Consider the following 12,045-nt stretch of genomic DNA (forward strand, 5'->3'; position numbering starts at 1 on the left):
TTGATTCTTCTCATATGTGCAAAAGAAAAAGAAATGTGCAGCTAGACTTTTTCAAGGATCCATTTGTTTTTCTTTGCCACCCAATCAAATGCAGGCTTTCACATCCATAGAGAACCACTGGAAAGACCATAAATTGGACAGTTCTGATCTTTGTTTGTAAACCAAAGCGTTAGATGAATCATAGTGAACCATTCGGTACATAGTTAAGATAAAAGCATGTACTGATGAGCTTGAGTCAAATACATATGCACGTATAGAACATAAACACACTGCCATTGGTTGAGTTCAACAATATGTTTACCACCAGAGTAGGTCTTGATGGTCTATACTGTTTGAGTGGTTCGTTTGTTCTAAGCCCCTTTATGTAACATCCTATTATGCACTTAACTCTCTGGCACAACTCCAGAACAATTCAGCCAAGTGAAACAATCCAGACCTCAAAGGCATGTGTTGGGCACAAAATGTACTGTAGTCCTTTTTCAGGCAAACCATCTTTATCTACATTAATCAGTAAAATGTTTAAAATAGTTGACCAGAAAGATTTCTTCTTACTCCTGTCTTCTGAGGAGAAATGTACATTTATTTCTATGTCGATTTGGTTCATTTTAATTTTACTGTCAATACAAATAAATAAAGATAGAAAAAATATTTTTTGGAGGGTGTTAAGCTTTTATTTTTTATTTTTTGTCTCATCTGTCTTTGTTCACAAGTATGCTATTAAGTGCTCCTCTGTCACAAGGATAAATGTGCAATCTGTTTTAACTGAAATTTTTAGCTGTATTGTTCAAGGTGAATGTTGCAGGGCCAAGTATGGAGCCCTGTGGGACACCATCAATAGACATTAAGTATGTTGTAAGCCACCATCTGTCGTATTCGGTCACATACTTCTGAAGCCAGTTAACAAACTACATGCACAATTATGGGAAAAGTGATAATTGGTATTATTTTGGTATCGGAAATCTGAAGTGGAACCATCTGAGATGGAGCCTTATCTGTATTCACAGCACATTGAATAGGAACATTGGAGCATTTAGTCATGTAGTGCCTAGTTAATGTTGATAAGTATATTTTATATTGATGGATATCTGTTCTTCACTACAGTAGATCCAAATCTATACAGTAGATGATCTGATGTATTGAGAACTAACTTCCCACAATATGTTGTTCACATAATTTTGGTTTGATTTTGATGCTTGTTATTCTCTTATGTGGGACATTTTACTGAAAACCAAGATTCTTAAGTACATTTTTTCTAATATTGAATGTAGAAAACAAGCAGCTATTAAGTCTTTGTGCAGTTTGGCACACTGTTTTTAAGCATCCAGCTTTGCCAATAAATATCGTAATGACAGGGAAAAGGAAGAAAGAGCACAGAAGATGCACTAATTAACAATGAAGAAAATAACAGAGGCCAAGACAGTTCATTTATAAAAGCAGGGAATGCTGTACTTTGCTGGTGTGTGTGTGTCTTTGTTGTCAAGAAAACCTGAACTTCACCCCCTTTGGTGACAAAATGAGCCCACTTTACAGCACAACATTAAAGTCCACCCAACACTGCTAATCTTCAGCATGCACAGTATTTTTATCATGGAGGAACCATTTCTGCACAAATAAAAGACAAAAGATGGAGGTGGTTTATTACTTACCCTCGGTGTCCTACTGAATCACTATTAAAATGTATTTCGCTGTCACTCCTGGCAGATCAGCCAATACCTCCGCAAGTGATGTTTACAGACTAGTGTGTTAAAGATGGACTGTTGCGAATAATTTGTTCATCAATAATGACTGAGCTTACCAGGACTTGAGGCATGTGGACTTATATATCATGTTTGTCAATAGTATTTGTGTTGGGTCAACATGCCGTGAGCTGCTGATTGGATTTTATTGGATTGCTGTTACATTTCTGGTTTGATTTTTAAATGGCCATTATCATATAATTTGTCCTCACGTTTGTGAAATAAAAAAGACTTTGGTGTAGTATTTACATATTTACAGTTAAAGTTTACAATGTCTCTTTCACTCCCTAGTACTTACGCCATGTGTGGGGAGAAAAATGCATTAGCGTATTTCAGCCTATAGCAGTTTAGCCCCATCCATTCAGAATAAATATATAGAGATTGTTTCAGCCTGGACTGATTTTAGTGTGTATGCATGTAATGGCATCCAATCAGAACCTAGGTCATTTACATATCAGTTAGTGTAACAAAAACAGTGTGCGTGTATGTGTATGTATGTATGTGTGTGTGTGTGCGTGTGTGTGTGTGTGTGTGTGTGTGTGTGTGTGTGTATATTTTTTTTTCTTCTGACAACAGCGAGATACATATATATCTATCTGTTGTTGGAAGAAAACCTCGTATCTCCATTTTGGTCTTTTTTTTTTAGTTTTTGAGAAAATTTGAAAATACCTGTTGTTCTTTACCTTGTGGGTAAATTTCATGAAGAACAGACCTAAGGAAACGGCCCAAAATTACTTTGAAATATGTCTGGTTCCATTGACTTACATTAGAAGTAAAGTAGGCTTTTTCCTTTTCCTGTAAAGTTACCATTTTGGAGATATCAGGTTTTCTTTCAACAATAGTGGTAGGTATGTATGTGTGTGTGTTTGTGTATATATATATATATATATATATATATATATATATATATATATATATATATATATATATATATATATATTAACATGGATAGTCTTTATCTTTTAGAATTAAACAGGCTGTTTTTTACTGTGACTAAGGCATGTAAATTACCTTGGTTCTGATTGGATGCCTATTACATCACATGCCAAAATCAGTCCAGGCTATATATATAGATAACCTTGCTTTATGTTTACACTATTACTCTGAGAGACACATGGGTTCCCTTGTGACAAAACATCCTTGCGGAGGTCCAGCGGTATGGAGCTATAATTACGTTATTGTTCAATATCTTTATATTTATGGACAAAACACAATGGCTACCAACATTTCTATCTCTTTATGTGAGTTTCCCCCCCTTCTTGCCTTCAGGCACTACCCCATCCTTATTTCTCTCCCTGTGCAATTATATTTTTTCAAGCAAGCCAGCCTTTTTTGACAGGTGTGAATTGAGCAGGTAATTGTATATATATTTTTTTGCACTCCGCTTTTAGTGTGCCTCATCTCCCGGCGCCGCGCAGTTTCTTTTGTTTCCATTAGCCAGAACACAGTGCATTACAGGCTCCATTATCACACAGCCAGCAAACAGTGGAGCTGGTGGACAACACACTCTCACACGTACACACAGACATCTTCATGCTAACAGGCTACATGCTGCTTAGTTCTGCATCGGTACATCTATATGCACATCCATATGCATAATGGCCCTGTGACATTTAATGTAATAAATGCATGCTAGGAAATGGGCATGCTGTTTTCATATTTGTACACACTGACAGCCTCATCTTTGAGTGCGATTTAGTGAAATATTATATGGAGGAGGTTATGTAGTACACAGTACGATCATTTCTTAATGCATTTAAAATGAATGAATTTAATCTAAACATTATGTGTTACACATTATATTTAGTCTGTATGCACAGTTAACCCATTTACAGCATAACCAAAGACTGCACAGTGAGGAAACTGGCTACGGAGTGTACTATGTTCAACAAAAATGGCTCCAATTTGGTGTCAGGCTATTTTGTGGGACTGCAGACAAGTTTCTCACCAAAATCTAAACTACATCTAGAGTTAACCAAAACACTACTCTAGTCTGACTTGTTCTGAATCAAGTAGGCCAAGAAATCTTCATGAAGTTAACTGTTTTATTAAATTTCCTTCCTTCCTGTTTTTTTCTGTTTTCATGTATTTTTTTTGTTATCTAAAACAGTTGTTTTTTTTTCTTATACATGTATATTTTAATGAATGAGACACATAACATGCGTGTCAGAGGTTGAACATTTTAAGACTGCAGAGCATTTTCTTTGCTGTAATTTCATGTGTTAGTTAAGGAATTGTCTCCTATATATCACTGTTGTCGGAAGAAAACCTCGTATCTCCATTTTTAATGTTCTTCAGTTTTTGTCATAAGTTGAAAGTACATATGGTCCTATATATTGTGTGTAAATTTCATGATGAATGGACCAACAGAAATGACCCGAAATTACTTGGAAAAACAGCTGGTTCCATTGACTTACATATAAAGTAAAGTAGGTTTTTTCATTTTCCTGTGAAGTTGTCATGTTGAAGATATGAGGTTTTCTTCCGACAACAGTGATACATTTCTACATAGTAGTAGACAGTAGTTACTTATTAATTAAATTAATTAAAATAGTGAGTTCAGAAGTATTTAAATTCACAAAAAATTGGCCAAATTGAAAAATCGATTTTCAAAACAATATACTCAAATAATCCAATTTTATATTAAAATATCATTTAAATTCAAATATAATCCAATATAATTTACCCTTAAAACAAAACATTCAGTAACTTTATAATAAGAGGCACATATAAATAGCAATTTGATCATTATATAATACAATACAAATATAAGTTTGTTAATGATGGTTATGGTAATTGCAAAATTGATATTAGTGCTACTACTTGAATTATTAACCATTTACTTCCTGACATACATTTAATCAAATAACAGTATATGATTTTTCACAAATATGATATTCAAGTGAAGTAAGTAATACAAAACAGCTTTTAAAAATACTTCAGTATAAGTCACAGCTTTATAATAGATGGATAATTAATGATCATTAGTTTGAAAATTGACATATATTAACCACTTACTATTGATTAACTAATCATTATGGAAAAGCTTATACATCAAAGTAGCAATGAACTATTTAAAACAAGACAGATAGTTTATTTATAATAACTATTCTTGCAACTAGTATTTCAGTTTTTTGAGTTATGAATATCAAAAGAATAACAATCTAAAATTAATAATTTCTACAACTGAAAATAATTGAGTATTCATACCTCACTAAGTAAGTGGTTTATTCAAATCATATAATTTATTATGGTATGTGTAACTTTTACCTTATTATTAATTACTACTACTACTACTACTATTAATAATAGTAATAATAAAATAACAATAATAGTAATAATAATAATATTAATAATAATAATAATAATAATAACAATAAAGAATCATCATCATCATAAAAATAATAGGTATAATAAGTATAATGAAGAGTTGCTGTTTACCTTTAATAGGTATATTCATTTTATCTGATAGCACTTTAATAAGTATATTAATTTCAAGTAAAAAATGATAATAATAATAATAATAATAATAATAATAATAATAATAATAACAACAACAATAAGGAATATTGCTAAATTTTTCATCCAAAATGTTTGTTTGCTGCATCTCTATTAAATTGTAATTTTGACATGTTTTACTGTAAGAACCAAAAACCCATTGACTCAACTTATGTATAATAGAACCTAATGGGAAGTTGCTGAACTCAAAGGGTAAACGCTTGAAATATGTGACTATATAATGTCAAAAAATTAATACTACAGCCATTACCCTGTACAGATGCTGGACCAGGGGGAGGGGTTTGATTTCTGTGATTACACACACACACACACACACACACACAAAGGAGGAGCTTATGGCTCAGGATGCTAATGAAACACTCCTCACTCTTCCTTTTTTCCCCTCCTCCTCCTCCTCCTGCTGTCTTACCGCTCAGTGCAGGCTTTATATCTAAACCCCTCTCGCTCGATAACTCAATCTGAGGCCCTTATCTCACAGCATGAGCCGTGATTTAGCGTCCAGGAGGGGCCGTGTTTTCCTCTCCGTATCTCACACACATGCACCCTCAGGCTCCTCGAAAATATGGAGGAGGGCCATCAATGATATCAAAGCCAGATTACAATAGACACAGACGTTAATAAGCAGCCCTGGCGTCCGGCATTAAAGGAGGCTTTATTGATAGCGAGTGTCGAGGAGGAGGTGAGACGTATTGTGGCGCAAATAAAAGCAACACGTAAAAAGGGCCTTCCTGGGGCGGATAAACAGACGAGCTGCTCTGCTCCTTATTGACTTTGGCTCCTCTATTGTCCCTCTGTCCCAATTTTCACAGCGGTCAGGTGGTGACAGTACAAACACTGGAAGCTGTGACTCCCTGAAACAAGCACTTTTAGGTCTTGTTCTTCAGAAAGTCAGGAATGTTTCTCAATATATGTTGTATTATCTTCTTCGATTGGCCAAAATTGCATTCCAGGATTCAAGAAAGCAAGTCACTCTATCATCAGGAGGTTGGGAGTTCAAGTCCAAGGTGGCATAATTGTCTTCTCTTTCTTTCTGAGTGGGTTGGATAGTCCTTCTTCTTCCCAATTGCTCAGTGCAATGCAAGCCAATGTGGGCATCTGTTAGCTGATGTAACAGAACAGTAGTTTGTGTTCCTCTCCAAGTGTTGACGTCCAATGAAGTTGTGTAAGCAGCAGTTTGAAGCTTGGAGAAAGCATATGTAAGCATTCAGCCTCCTAGCTTGGTAGCAACATGGAAACCTACAGTCTTAAAAATGATGGTTCTTCAAGGGTTCTTTGCTAAAGAAAATGGTTCTGTATAGAACCATGAGCACTCAAAGAATCCTTTGCATAACTAAAGGGTTCTTTGCATCAGAAAATGGTTCAGATTGATGGGGAATGTGTTGTACATGGTTCTATAAACTTTTTTGAAAAGGGTTTCAAATAGCACCAAAAGGATTCTTCCATTGTGACGATGTCAAGCCTTTAACAATAGAAGAACTCTTTGGGTGCTATATAGAATCCTTTTCAAAAAGGTTCTATACAGAGCCATATAAAACACATTCACCATTAATCTGAAGAACTATTTTTTGATGCAAAGGACCATTTTATCATGCAAAGGGTTCTTTGAGTGTTCATAGTTCTATATAGAATATATAGAATATTTTCTTTTCTAAAGAACCCTTGAATGGCATTACACTTAGAAAATAATGCAGACTGCCAGTTCTTTTACATCAGCTAACAGATGTTAGCTACCATCCTGAATAAGGACAATTAGCTCAGATGCTGTTGGCTCTGGAATCACTGGGATCAAATCTCCAACAATAGGGCCAACTCTTATGCTGCATTCACGTTTGCAGTACAATGGAAAACTGGATGTTACATTGTTTTCAATGGAGCAGCGTTCAGCAGATTGCAGCACAGAGTGGAACGCTCCAGCAAGAGTTAAATTTTCCTAACAGCACCACGGTCACCATGGCAACATATGTGTGGCCTCATGGTGCCATCAGCCACGTACTGCTATGAGGTGTGTAATGACGTTTTTCCTCAGTGTAAACACGCAGCATTACATGGTTGCACCACTCAGGAGCCAACAACAACCTTTTAGGCTCCTACATGTCTGCTTCTCACCACAGAACGCTATGTCACCTGGAATGAGCTGGAATATCACTTGAAATACTGTGTAGCAGCAAGTACAGCACATCTCAAACACTCATGTTTTCTCTCGTATTCTTGCAAGTCCATTCTTGCATGGTTCTTCCCAAGAACATAAGGTCATTCTTTCTATTCTTCCTTGCTGAGAAGCACTGCAGGTGTAGTTCAGGTTTACTGGCTTTAATTTCATTTATCAAGTACGACCAGAAGAGGCAGGAGCATCCATTTTTCTGGGCTTCCTGTGCCGATAAGTTGCGGTTTTCCATAGCGCTGTGAACGCTAGCTCCTGTTAAGTAAGATTGAGTGCAGGTGCTCTGGGAGGAGATTGCTTTCAGGAAAAGGGCGTTTTGTCTCCTAAATAGATCTTTAACGTGGGCTGGCTAGATTTATTCCTTACATCTTCATGCATTTTTCATTAATGGCCATCCTGAGAGTGTTTGCACCTGCCCATAAAGGAGACCACCTTGATGCATGCTGGGGATCGCTGAAATTAGAGTGATACATTCCCAAAATCACAGCCTTGCAGATCAGAGTCAGCGTTTCTGTCACTCAGCCGCAGAAGCCCGCTCTTTTTTTTTACTGTTGTCACTTTCAGACTACTCACTCTTTCAGAGCACTTGCTGTGTGTTACGCTGCTGTTTACAGATATAGCATGAACGCTGGGCTGGAGTAGGATGGATGTCACTTGGACTCTTATACATCCCAGACTTACTGGAAGTCTTCAGCTTTGGAGATGCGTGGCCCTCCAGAACACCTTTGCTTATTCCTTTATTCCGCAAGCTGGTTATTTCATTATTAACCTTATTATTTAATAACATATTTGGTATTCAGTAACTACCACAAAATATTTGGTAGCTGCTATGACTAAACTGCAATGGAGTTATGAGAAAGAGGAGAAAACACTCATCAATACAAATGCATATGCTCAACATTAGGAGATAACAATCCATAAACAACCTCAAAACACTTCTGTATTCTAAAATATGAGATATTAACCTGATAAATGATAAGTGATAAACACTACAGTGGGGATATAGGTCCATAAACAACATGACAAATCCATCGTATATGTTACAATAGGAGATATTAGTCCATAAATAACCTGAATAAACACTCATAAGTATCACATTAGGATATATTATGTTATATCATAAACTACATCAATAAACACTCTTTTATGTACTGTTGTAGATATTACTTCATAAACAATATCAGTAAACACTACTATAAACTACAGTAGGGGGTATTAGTCCATAATCACCAATAAACACTCAAATACACTAGAATGTGAGATATAAGCACATAAACACTTACAAATGCTCCAATACACTAGAATAGGAGACATTAGTGCATAAACAACCTCAATAAACACTTCTATACTAGAACTGGATTAATCCATTAGCAACATAAATAAATGCCCTCGTATGCTACAATAAGATATATTAATCAATATTAGTGTTAAGCAATCTTATTAAACATTTTTATACATTATGCAATACTGGTCAATAAATAACCTTAATAAATGCTTCTGTATGGTAGAATAGAAGATATTAGCCTATAAACAAACCTGATAAATGCTCCTATATACTATATTAGTATATAAGCAACCTCAATAAATGCTCTTATACACTGCAATGGGGGGAGAGTTCCATAAACACCTTGACTAATCCATCATATATGCTAAAAAAGGAGATATTACTCCAAAAACAACCTGAATAAACACTATGTACTACATTAGGATATATTACTACATACCTCAATCAATGCTCTTATAAACTATAGTGAGAGATATTGCTTTATAAACAACCTCAATAAACACTCCTGTTTACCACGGTAGTAAATATTAGTCCATTAACATCAATAAACATTCCTATACATGAGAATATGATGTATCAGCACATAAAAACCAGTACACACGAATGAGATATTAGTCCATAAACAACCTCAATAAATGCTTATATATTAAAATACTATACTTGGATTAGTCCATTGGCAACATCAATTATTGGTCTATAAATAACCTTAATTAACACTCCTATATGGTAGAATAGGAGATATTAGTCAATGAACACACTGCAGTAGTTTGATGAGGGAAGGAAATTGTCAACATCACCCAGCTAAAGCTTGATAATTAGCCTGATATCTCTAGTTTATCCGTTAAAAAATTGCATCTTTCTCACTCAAAGAATTGAGAAACAGCAGTGCTTCAAACACAACCCGGAATTCTGACAGAATTCGATCCGAGTGAGTCAACCTGGCTTTTCTTCATCGCTGGAGTACCAAGCACACTTGAGGTTAGGTGGGCTAGCGTTAGCTAACAGCTTTGAGCTCTGAAGCTTTGCAGTAATCCTAAACAACGGCACATGATAAACACTGTATAAACGCATAAATAAAGGTGGCAGGAGGCAAAGAACTCTGGGGAATCTGCGTCCGTAGACTACAACAATAATCTCCCACTGCAATTACCTCACATGTAATGGGTGAGTGACCCAAACAGACGGGCTGCAGAAAGCGCTCCATTTGCCATGGAAACAAGACCAAGCTCTGAGAAAGGACACCTGTAATCCTGTTTTTTAATTATTTTTCTTGCTGTCCCAAGGCTAAACAGTCTGAATTCTTGTATTTTTCTAATCTAAATGCATTAAAACATGATTACAGTTACCTGCATGTATATTCTAATCTCTGTAGACACTTATTATTAAGGCAAAGCCTTGAATTATTTGTTTTTTTTTTTCTCTCTTCGTTATTTGTTAACATGCACTCCACAGGGTTCTTTCTTCTAAGATCACACAGCGAGTATTCTATTTATAGCTAGTGTCTCTCTCTCGACAGACAGCCTAAATAATCTGAATCAGAGTCACTTTCTGCTGTCCCGTTTGGCCTGTTTGGCCCGTGTCAGTTTGAAACTCCATGGCTTTTCTGTGCTGCGACATGAAGCTTTTATTTACAGTTTTTTTCCCGCCATTTATTTGCTGTCACATGCAATTTCTGACTATCCCGCTTTTGTTTATTTTCAAGTCAGTCCAGGTGTTTGTTCAACGGCTTTAGTTGTGTGCAGGTGTATTAAATCTCAGCTATGTCAGGTGTGCATTTCTTGATTCACAAAAAGAACTAAAGAGTATCTCAGAGACGTGGCTGTTGATTGATATCACCTTTTTTCTAACACATTTTATTTAATTAGACTTTCTTTAAATGTTTGACAACAGAATTGATGTCTTCCTAATTCTTTTGTTTCTACCTTTGCCCCGATTTTTCTGTCTGTCCCTGCACCCCCTCTGTGTCTCTCTTAGTCCATACATATATAAATATATATTTTGTGGACAAAGGTATTGAGACCCCTACACATTACATTCACAGGAGCCTTTATGCCATTCCGTTCTAAATCCATGGGTATTAATATGGAGTTGGCCCCCCTTTCCAGCTACAATGGCTTCCACTCTTCTAGGAAGTTTTCTACAAGATTTTGGAGTGTCTCTGGGGAATTTTTGCCCATTCATCCAGAAGCACATTTGTGAGGTCAGACACCGATGTTGGACGAGAGGGCCTGGCTCGCAATCTCTGTTCTAGTTCATCCCAAAGTGTTTGGTGGGGTTAAGGTCAGGGCTCTGTGTGGGCCAGTTAAGTTATTTCACACCAAACTTACCCAGTCATGCTTTTATGGACCTTGCTTTGTGCACTGGGTCTCAGTCATGCTGGAATAGAAAATGGTCTTCCCTAAACTGTTCCCACAAAGTTGGATGCATACAATTGTCCAAAATGTCTTGAAGCATTAAGATTTCCCTTCACTAGAACTAAGGGTTCTAGACCAACCCTTGAAAAACAACCCCATAGCATTATCCCTCCTCCACTAAACTTTACAGTTGGCACAATGCAATCAGGCAGGTTACGTTCTCCTGGCATTCACCAAACCCAGACTCGTCCATCAGACTGTGAAATAGAGAAGCATGATTCGTCATTCCACAGAATAAGTTTCCACTGCTCTAGAGTCCAGTGGTGGTGTGCTTTACACCACTCCATCTGACACTTGCCATTGTGCTTGGCGATGTCAGGCTTGCATGCAGCTGATTGGTCATGGAAACCCATGCCATGAAGCTCCCGGCACAGTTTTTTGTGCTGATGTTGATGCCAGAGGAGGTTTGGACTCGCAGTTATTGAGTCAGCAGCGTGTTGGTGACTTTTCATAAGCACTTGGCGACCCGCTCTGTAAATTCACATGGCCTGACACTTCGTTGCTGAGTTGCTGTGGTTCCTAAATGCTTCCACTTTTCAATAATACCACTTGCAGTTCATCGTGGAATATCTAGGAGGGAAGAAATTTTGCAAACTGACTTGTTGCAACGGTCTTATTACAGCTCCACGCTCGAATTCAGTGAGCTCTTTAGAACAACCCATTCTTTCACTAGTGTGTGTAAAGGCAGACTGCATGACTGGGTGCTTGATTTTATACACCTGTGGCAATGAGACTGAACAGAACACCTGGATTCAGTGATTAAAAGGTGTGTCCCAATATATACATATGCCTTTTTCTTTTTCTCACTCTATATTTCTCTTTCTCACACACAGCTTCTCTCTCTCTCTCTCTCTCTCTCTCTCTCTCTCTCTCTCTCTCTCTCTCTCTCTGTGAGTGATTTATTTGTGTGCCAGTCGGATGAAGTAAATC

General features: G+C 36.7%; 1 protein-coding gene across 2 annotated transcripts in view; it reads left to right on the forward strand.

The window, feature by feature from the left end:
• lingo2 (leucine rich repeat and Ig domain containing 2) overlaps nucleotides 1-12,045 on the forward strand; it is a 441,502-nt gene that overhangs the window by 159,263 nt on the left and 270,194 nt on the right. The gene's annotated exons all lie outside the window — the stretch shown is intronic.

Source organism: Colossoma macropomum, unplaced genomic scaffold (assembly GCF_904425465.1).
Source record: "Colossoma macropomum unplaced genomic scaffold, Colossoma_macropomum, whole genome shotgun sequence".
Lineage (NCBI taxonomy): Eukaryota > Metazoa > Chordata > Actinopteri > Characiformes > Serrasalmidae > Colossoma > Colossoma macropomum.